The 8,843-nt window shown below is 27.3% G+C and overlaps 2 non-coding genes across 2 annotated transcripts; one reads left to right on the forward strand and one right to left on the reverse strand.

Moving 5' to 3' along the window:
- Nucleotides 1–197, forward strand: LOC145841801 (small nucleolar RNA U3). The gene has a single exon (XR_014370177.1). It is a non-coding gene; the product is annotated as a small nucleolar RNA U3 (small nucleolar RNA).
- A 1,882-nt stretch (nt 198–2,079) lies between these two features.
- On the reverse strand, nt 2,080–2,276 carry LOC145841802 (small nucleolar RNA U3). The gene has a single exon (XR_014370178.1). It is a non-coding gene; the product is annotated as a small nucleolar RNA U3 (small nucleolar RNA).
- Between the last annotated feature and the right edge of the window lie 6,567 nt (nt 2,277–8,843).

The following is an 8,843-nucleotide window of genomic DNA, read 5'->3' on the forward strand; positions in this document are numbered from 1 at the left end:
AAGATCATACTTTTAGGGATCATTTCTAAAGTGTGTGTCTCACGAACGTTATTTAACAATGACGGTCAACCTCTCACGATGATGAATTGTGGAGCGGTTTTCTGAGCAGGAAAATGACTTCAGCTTGATGAATGTCGTAATGACTGTTCCGCTGTTGTCACGGCAACAGTGGAGGGAAATCTCTCTTTCTGAGTGATGAAACCAGCCTTAAGGGGCTATTTTGAAATTACATTATAAAACCATCTTTGTATCAATATAATATAAACCTATTTTTGAAATTGTTTAACAGGATATAATTAAGTACATACTAAGACTTATTATATATAACGAAAATTAAAAAGCAAACATTTTTAGGTTTTAATTATATAGTTTAAAGTTAGCTAAAAATACTTGTATACACTATACATTGTATTTTACAACCCATATTTAAATCTATGAATGTTTTCTATAAGACCTTAGGTGTTGTATTTAAAGTAGTGAATTTTTTCTGTTCTAAAGATAATTAAAAGATGGTTGTATAACAATTATGAAGTTTTTTTTTCTATCTATTAATGATATTTTAAAGTTTATTGTAAAAAGCTTTCCATAGCAATGTATAAATTGGATCACATAAGGTATTAAAATAAAGCTCGCAGAATACATGCGCAGTCAATTCTTTTTGTTTTGACATGTGTGTTGTATTATAAGTGAACAGACATATTTTGATAACGATGTTTTGAGTAATTAAATCTGATGCAAACATGAGGTGAGATCCTTCTTTATGGGGGACGAATCAGATTGTGCTTCGTGCCTTTCTGCGTAACAAGAATTTCGGCAAGACACGTTTCACACATCAAGATATGTGTTCAAACCGTCTTCATTTCCGTTCACCTTGTAGAAGGATCTAACTTTCATCGCTTGCTTGTAGTATCAAATAGTGTTCTAAAAGCTAACATTTGTGGTAGGCTTTATGATGTAATAAAGAAAGAGAGCGTATGATAAGAGAATATAAAAGTGTATAAAGTGTATTGCACATATATTCTTAGGGTAGGTGTCAAGTTGGCACAAGCGTACTAAATTGCAAAAAGGAAAAAAAAAATACAAAGACACTTTTGCATGAAGACATATTTGCACGAATTTTTTTTTAATAAATTTAATACCTATTTTACTTTTTTATTATCTTTAATTTTTTTCTTTTTTTTTTTTATTAACTAATTTATTTTTTTATTTTAGTTATTATTTGTTTTTATTTTGTATTTACTACCACTGTAAACTCTAAACCTTACCCTCGCTCAGTATTTTTTTTCTTTATTTTCATTTGATAATTTTTATTTATTTTTCTTGTTATTTTTTAATAGTAATTCTAATAATTTATTTTTATTTTCATTTTTACTATCACTGTAATCCCTAACCCTTACCTTCGGTCGGTAACTTTTTTTTTCTCCTTGTTTTTTTTTATAAATTTGTTTTTAGTTTTTATTTTCTGTATTTTTTTTTATTTTTTCTTTTTTTTTTCTTTTTTTTTTACTCTCGTGCAAAAATTATCCTTCGTGCAAAACTTTTACTCCTGCAAAAATTATCCTCCGTGCAAAATTGCAATATTGCAATTTTGTCCCCTCGTGCAAATTTGTATTCGTGCAAAGTTGGTCCTTCGTTCAATTTTGTCTTCGTGCAACTTTGACCCGTTCCCATATTCTTAAGCTGGTAGAAAACTCTCGCACTTTAGATACCAATTAATAAATAGAAAAGTATTAAACTGTATAATTTAAAGTAATATCTTTATTTTGAATTTTTGTACAGTTTCTTTTTCTAAGAAAAGCAGAGATTCTTTACTTGAAAAATAAGCCTAAGATCTCTAAGAAAACATTATTAACCTTAGTTTATACACGAGTTTAAAAGATAGTGCTTATACAAGTGTTACCAGCTAATTTAAGCAACTTAAGTTGAATATAAATACTCGTGTATTTATACTTTTGTATTGTTTTCGAATGTTTAGTACATACTGTATTAATTAATAAACTTAATTGTAGGCTTATATAAGTAAAAAGTATGATTTACTAATGAGTTTAGAATATAAAAGAGCCCGACAAGCCTGGTTTTACCACTCAGAAAGAGAGATTTCCCTCCACTGTTGCCGATACAACAGCGGAACAGTCATTACAACATTCAGCAAGCTGAAGTCATTTTCCTGCTCAGAAAACCACTCCACAATTCATCATCGTGAGAGGTTGACCGTCATTGTTAAATAACGTTCGTGGGACACACACTTTAGAAATGATCCCTAAAAGTATGATCTTGATTGTTGTTGTGCAGATTTTGAATATATATGTAGTTGTGTAAGTTATAACTTGGCTGATAGCTATTGTGACGTCACAGATGATAGATCTCTATTGTGACGTCATAGTAGCGAGAGCACATATATTAAGTTTAAACTTTAATTAATAAAATTGCATCATATTTGCTTTAGTTGTTTTCTGTTTGATTAAATTTTAAAAATGAGGATTTTTGCCACTTTTACAAGTTACAATTAAATTAGTCACTTGAAAAAGTTTATAATTGTTTTACTCAATGTTCAAAAAATATCATTTTAAAAGTAAACTTCTGTTAAAGCTTTCTATCATACATTAAATAAGTTTTATGCTATTTAAAGTTCTAATTAATCTGCTTTTGTTATTGTTTTTTAAGTTAAAAAGTAAAGAAAGCTTAACGAATAAAATTTAGGTTTTTATCTATATGCAATAAAATACGAATCTAATGGTATCAGAAACTTAATCTTTGAAAAAATATATAGATATGATATAGATCAGGGGTCGGCAGGCAGTTGGTGCTCGCGGGCCAAATTTCAAATTTTCAAAGTCTTCGCGGGCCGCAGTTTTAGTGAAATTTAAATAGTATTTTGGTTTTTTTTTGTCACAATGGAAAAAGTTTTACTTTTATTCACTTAATTATTTTAAATTACTTTTAGCTACACATAGAACGCCTATTTAAATTATGAATAATCATTGGAATAAAATTACAATGACTAGTGTACTTAAGTCTTAATAAACTATTTACTTTCTTAAACACTTGATATGTTAAACATAATATTTTCATTACTTTACTTACAACCTAACTCTCTATAAAAACTGAGCTTAAAAACCTTTATTGGTCATTTTATACATTTTTCTTTTATAAACCACATTTTCATTTTTTTATTAACATTGAATTTAAAAAATAATTACTGCGTCTTAAACAGTTTGCACTATTTAAAAAATTCAGTAATTAATTAAATAATTAAAATTTGTGTTGTAGAACAGCTGAAAACAAATTCTTTAACATAGTTAATAATCGAACATTTTTATAAATCACCTTATTAGTAATTGATTAGTCTTTTACATGGTTGCCACTTTAAAAGCAAAATTGTCTGAGTTTTACCAAACTAGCAAAAGTTTATTAAAAGTAGAAAAAGATACAAAGTTGCTTAAAAAAACAAAAGCTTAAGTAAATAACTAAAATAACATCATTATAAATACACAATGTATAAGTAGACAAGAAAAAAGTTACTATTAGTAAACTACACTACAGTCATATAAAATTATTCTGAGAATTCGAAGATATATTCAAAGTGTTTAGAATAAAAGTTTCACCCACACTTGATTTTTTAAAGACAATCTTAAACAAGTTTAACTTAGTCTGAGTTCTAAAACTTTTCAAACTAGCCCGTTTGTTTGACAACCCTGTTTAAATAAAGTTAACAAAATAAATAAATAACAAATGTTGTTATCAGTGAATTAAATATATAGAAAGAAAATGTATTATAAGACAGCTTGAATCGACAACTAAGTTTCTAAAATGTTGTTAACATAAGTATAAAAATCTATTAAGCTACTAATGACGTAAAAAACTTATTTTTTATTGAGCATTATAGCAATTCTTTAACTGCAATAAAAATATTGCATTTAAAAAATGTAAATGTTTAATATAAGACGAGCTATAAAAATCAAAATTTCAAAAACGTTAATTAGGAGTTATTGCGAGAAACAAAAAAAAAAACAAACCCCCAAAGTCAGTTCAAACAAAGCACATGATTATCTTCAGACTGATCAGAAAAAGTTGTTAAGGCAAGTTAAAAGGTAAAAAAATTAATCAATACAATGAAGATACCGTTTTGAATTTTTTACTTTTATAAAGAGCTTTTGTTGGCGTTTGTAAAATACTTTTTTTTATTTCTTCAACGACAACAAGAAGTAGTGTTTAGGAAATGTTTGAAGATTATAAAGCCGCATAAATCAAATTACAATCTGTTAAGATGAGAGCACTGATACAACAAATATTTCTCATCTGAGAATTTTTATTAAAGATGCTTTTACTAACCTTTACATTTTAGAAGAATTTCTAGATTCAGTTCCAATGTAAAGCACAACAATAGGTATAAACAATTTAAAAGCAAAGGTGCAATGCACCAATGTAAAGTTTTTGAAAGTACAATATTTTGCTTCTACTTCTGGTAAAAAATAACTTAAATGTAAAAAACAGTCTTAAATAGTAAAGCAATAATAAAAAGGTAGTGTTAAGCTAGTTTAAATATATTTTTATTATAAAAAAATGTTTATATGGTAGATTTTTATGTCAAATCGAAATTTCTTTACGTTACATAAAAAATTAATTAATTTTCTAGGTTTTTTCAAAAATTCTCAAACTCAAGGTCTTTTTTAATTTTTTAAGCTGAATTGTCAAATTCCAAACTTTTCCGGGATTCTAGTTTTTTGGCAACACTGACTGTTCACACTTACATGTAAGCAATTAATATAAACATTATTTCAAGTTATATCAGCTGCAAGACTTAAATTTGAACATATATTATAATTCTAACCAAAGCTATGAATTCAACAAAACATATATCATAAGTTTAATTTGCTACTCTTTAAAGCAAAAACTAGCCTGATCTTCTAAGATACAATAAGCAATTCAAGCCAAAAACTATTTTGATTAACATTGTTCATACTTTTGCTATAAAACAATGTTTGAAAAATGAAAGTGTATATCAAAAAAATAACTATTTAAATTATGTCATATATACTGTTTTAAATGTGTCTGTACACATTTAGATATTACATGTAGGAACAAAAAAAATTGAAAATTATGCATAAACTAAAAAAATATGAGCATCTTTGTACATTGGTGTGTATAGTAATTAATTTAAAACATAATAAAAACTTATAAAAAAGTAAATTGTGTCAAAACCTAAATAAAATAAACTTTATTACTTATCAGTATATTATTTTAAATGTTTTTGTGCACACTCAAATATAACATTTAGTAATAAAACATCTATAAAAAAAACTTAGATATAGAAAATTTTTAAAACAAACCTAGACCGTAAAGAAATAACATTTTAGTTAATCACTGTGCATAATGTTAGTTTACAATCAAAAACTTTTAGTTTATTTACTAAATAGATATTATATAACTAACTTACTAAATCCAAGCACTCTTAACATTTATTTTCTATTATAACTTGCCGCTGTAAGAACAAAGTTATTATGAAAATAAGAATAACCCTAGAGTAATGTTAATCTGTCTGTTTCCCATTTTTAAGCTTCAGCAATAAAGTATTTAAATTGTTTTTAAACGTTAAACAGGGACTTAAAACTAGTGATGTACCGGACCCGGATCCGGACTTTTTTTTTCAAATTAGAATCCGGCCGGAACCGGATCCGGACTTTTTTTACAAACTAGAGTCCGGCAGGAACCGGGTCCGGACTTTTTTTTCAAATTAGAATCCGGCCGGAACCGGATCCGGACTTTTTTTTCAAACTAGAATCCGGCCGGATCCAGATATCAGACAAAAATGGCAATATCCGGCCGGACCCGGATAGTGAGTTCGGTACATCACTAGTATAAACTAGCCTGAGTCAGAATGAGGTTTTTAAAAAATGAAAAAAAAAACTTTAATATAATAATAAATAGAACAGCTAACCACAAGGTTGACAAACTTAGGTGTTATTTACAATTAAAAATCTGAAATCAAGTTCTTGAAGAAAATACACTAGAAAATTACAAAATATTGAAAACTGGATCAGCTCAAACTCATTCAAAATCTAAAAGAAAACTAGCCTGAGGCAGTCCAAGATTTTATAAAATTCCCAAAAACTTTCAAACTAGAAGGGTTGCCTCTGTTTAAGTCAATAAAACTAGCTAGAGTGAGTATAAACAAGCCTGAGTCAGAATGAGGTTTTTGAAAACTAAAAAAAATCAACACACTTCAACTGGGTTGTTAATGAATTCAACTGGGTAGAATAAAGGAAGATTACTGTATAATTTGTTTTTATTTTAAATATATAAAATTTTTGTTTTCTAATTTGGTTTAATTTGATTGAGTTGGTTTTAAGTCCCTGTTTAACGTTTAAAAACAATTTAATTAACAACCCAGTTGAAGTGTATTGATTCGTTGACACACAGAAACATATGTTGGTAGAATAAAGGAAGATTACTGTATAATTTGTTTTTATTTATATTCCAGTGAAGTTACTTCACTAGGATCTTTTGTTAGCAAACAATTAAAACTATATTTTGAACAGTTATATTTAAAATATAATTTTGCTCAGCGGGCCACATTTAAATGGTCGCGGGCCGCAAAATTTTCTTTCGCGGGCCGCATTCCATTTAAAAAAACAACATGCTCGAGGGCCGCAGATTTAACATTCGCGGGCCGCAATTGGCCCGCGGGCCGCAGTTTGCCGACCCCTGCTCTAGATGAAAGATTATATGCAAATTTTCTCTTTTTTTTTTAAATCAGCACTGATCCAATTATCAGCTGCATTTAGTACTTCTAATTCTGAATCGTTGTTTAGAACAAAAACAATCTTACCAGTTAGATTGATTTTTAATTCTCTCAGACTATTGTAAAAGAGCGTTCAATATAATATGAAGTTTGCTTAACGAGTTTAGTATGTTTGTAAAGACTTGCTATTTGATGAAAAGTTGCGACATTTTGAATGCTGATATTTTTCGTTATTTCTCGTTTTGGATTTGTTGTCAAGATCTTTCGAAAATAAAGTGTTATTAGCTTTTAATGTTGTGATAAAGTTGTGCTTTTCTAGTTTCTTGTATCCTAAAATAAAATTTGTATATTTACAGTTATAAAAATATACATGGTTAGGTTTAAGTAGAGTTTAACACAAGAGTGGACAATCTGCGGCTACGCAAAAGTTTTTGTCCGCGAAGTGCTTTTAAACTAAAAAACAACTACTACAGTAAAAGTAAGTTTATTCTTTTTTATATCGTTTTTGCTTGTCAATAAACTTGTTAACTGTTTATTTCTTAGTAATTTTTTGGTTGTTAACTGCTTATCTATAGTTTATTCCATTGTATGTTTACTCTCATATGTACACAATTTTATTTTTAAAAATTTCAAAAATACTTAAGCCCGTGATGGTTTATTTCTTTTATGTGCCCTGCAAAGAACTGTTTTAATTGCATATGGACCGTTTATCAGAAAAGCTTGCCTACCCCTACTCTAGTATACATCATGGGCGTAGCGTGGGGAGGGACACTGACGCATGCGTGTCACCTAAAAAACGAAAAGAAAAGAAAATGTTTTATCTTTATCGTATAGTTATTATTTAATTTCACTGTTTAATTTGTTTTTTTTTCAACTATTTTTATGTAGTATTCGAAAATTTAAACGATTTTTTGAATACCAAACATGCATAGCCGGGTTCCGGTGCGTAGAGATTATTTTATACCGGCTTTGATGAAAAACTCAATAACTTTTTTCTTTTAATTCATAAACTCCATCAGAATTTAGACTCAAAAAGCGCACAACTATCGTAGTGCACCGCAGTAGTATAACAGTTGTGATTGATTATTCTACAAGGAAAAATGCTAACATTTTGTAAACAAACCATCAAGCTAATATTGATTCAAGAATAAATAAATTGCAACAAAATAGCAATAAATAACTGCTAATAAAGTAAAAATAAATTAATAATAAATAACATAATTTAATAAGATAAATAATAAAAAGCAAAAAATATTAAAAAAAAACAATAGTAATAAATAAAATAAAATAAATAATTAATAAACAGTTCATATGTGATAACATTGTTAATCTTACTTTACAAAAACTTTCATTTAAACTTCAGTAAACTTAATATTTTTTAGTAAAAGTAGATTCTTTTAACTTAGATAATGAACAAATCAAATGTTGTTGTTCTATCAACCAGTTATATTATGTTAGAGTTGAAAAATTCATTAGTTTTTGTAGCAAATTATTTTAAAATTTGTTTAGCCAGATCATGAATAAATTTTAAGCAACTTGTAGAAACAGATCTTTTTCAAATAATTTTTAATCTAAAAAACAAAATTGATTTATTTTATATTTATTTAATTTTAAATTATATTTAAAAATGGTATTTTTTTAAATTTGCTTTTCTACAAACTGTTTGTAACATTTAAGAAATGCTATCTTCTAAAGATCTTAGATAAACTGATTTTAAGATAAAATAAAATTTGTATATTTAGCTAATTTTTAAAAACTTTGAAAAATTTGACCTTTAAAAATTTATCTTTTAAACATTTTTTTGTATCAAACACTTTTAGTAAACTTTTTAAACACACTCAGGATAACTCAGGATTTTATGATGCTTTTGAAAACTTTAATATGACTCAGTAGAGCTCAGGATAACTCAGAATATTTTAACTTTTTTTAAGTCAGGCTGACTTAAGATGGATAGCTTCGTTTTTTATTTAAAAAAAACTCAGGATAGTTTTAATGTCTTTAAAAGCTTTCAGGAGAGTATTTTTATAGGTTATGAATGAGTTTAGTTGCATTATGTGATGTTTTCTAACCAATTTTATTAAAGAGCTCAGTTTTTATTAGT

Source organism: Thalia democratica, chromosome 7 (genome assembly GCF_965202585.1).
Source record: "Thalia democratica chromosome 7, ktThaDemo2.hap1.1, whole genome shotgun sequence".
Classification (NCBI taxonomy): Eukaryota; Metazoa; Chordata; class Thaliacea; order Salpida; family Salpidae; genus Thalia; species Thalia democratica.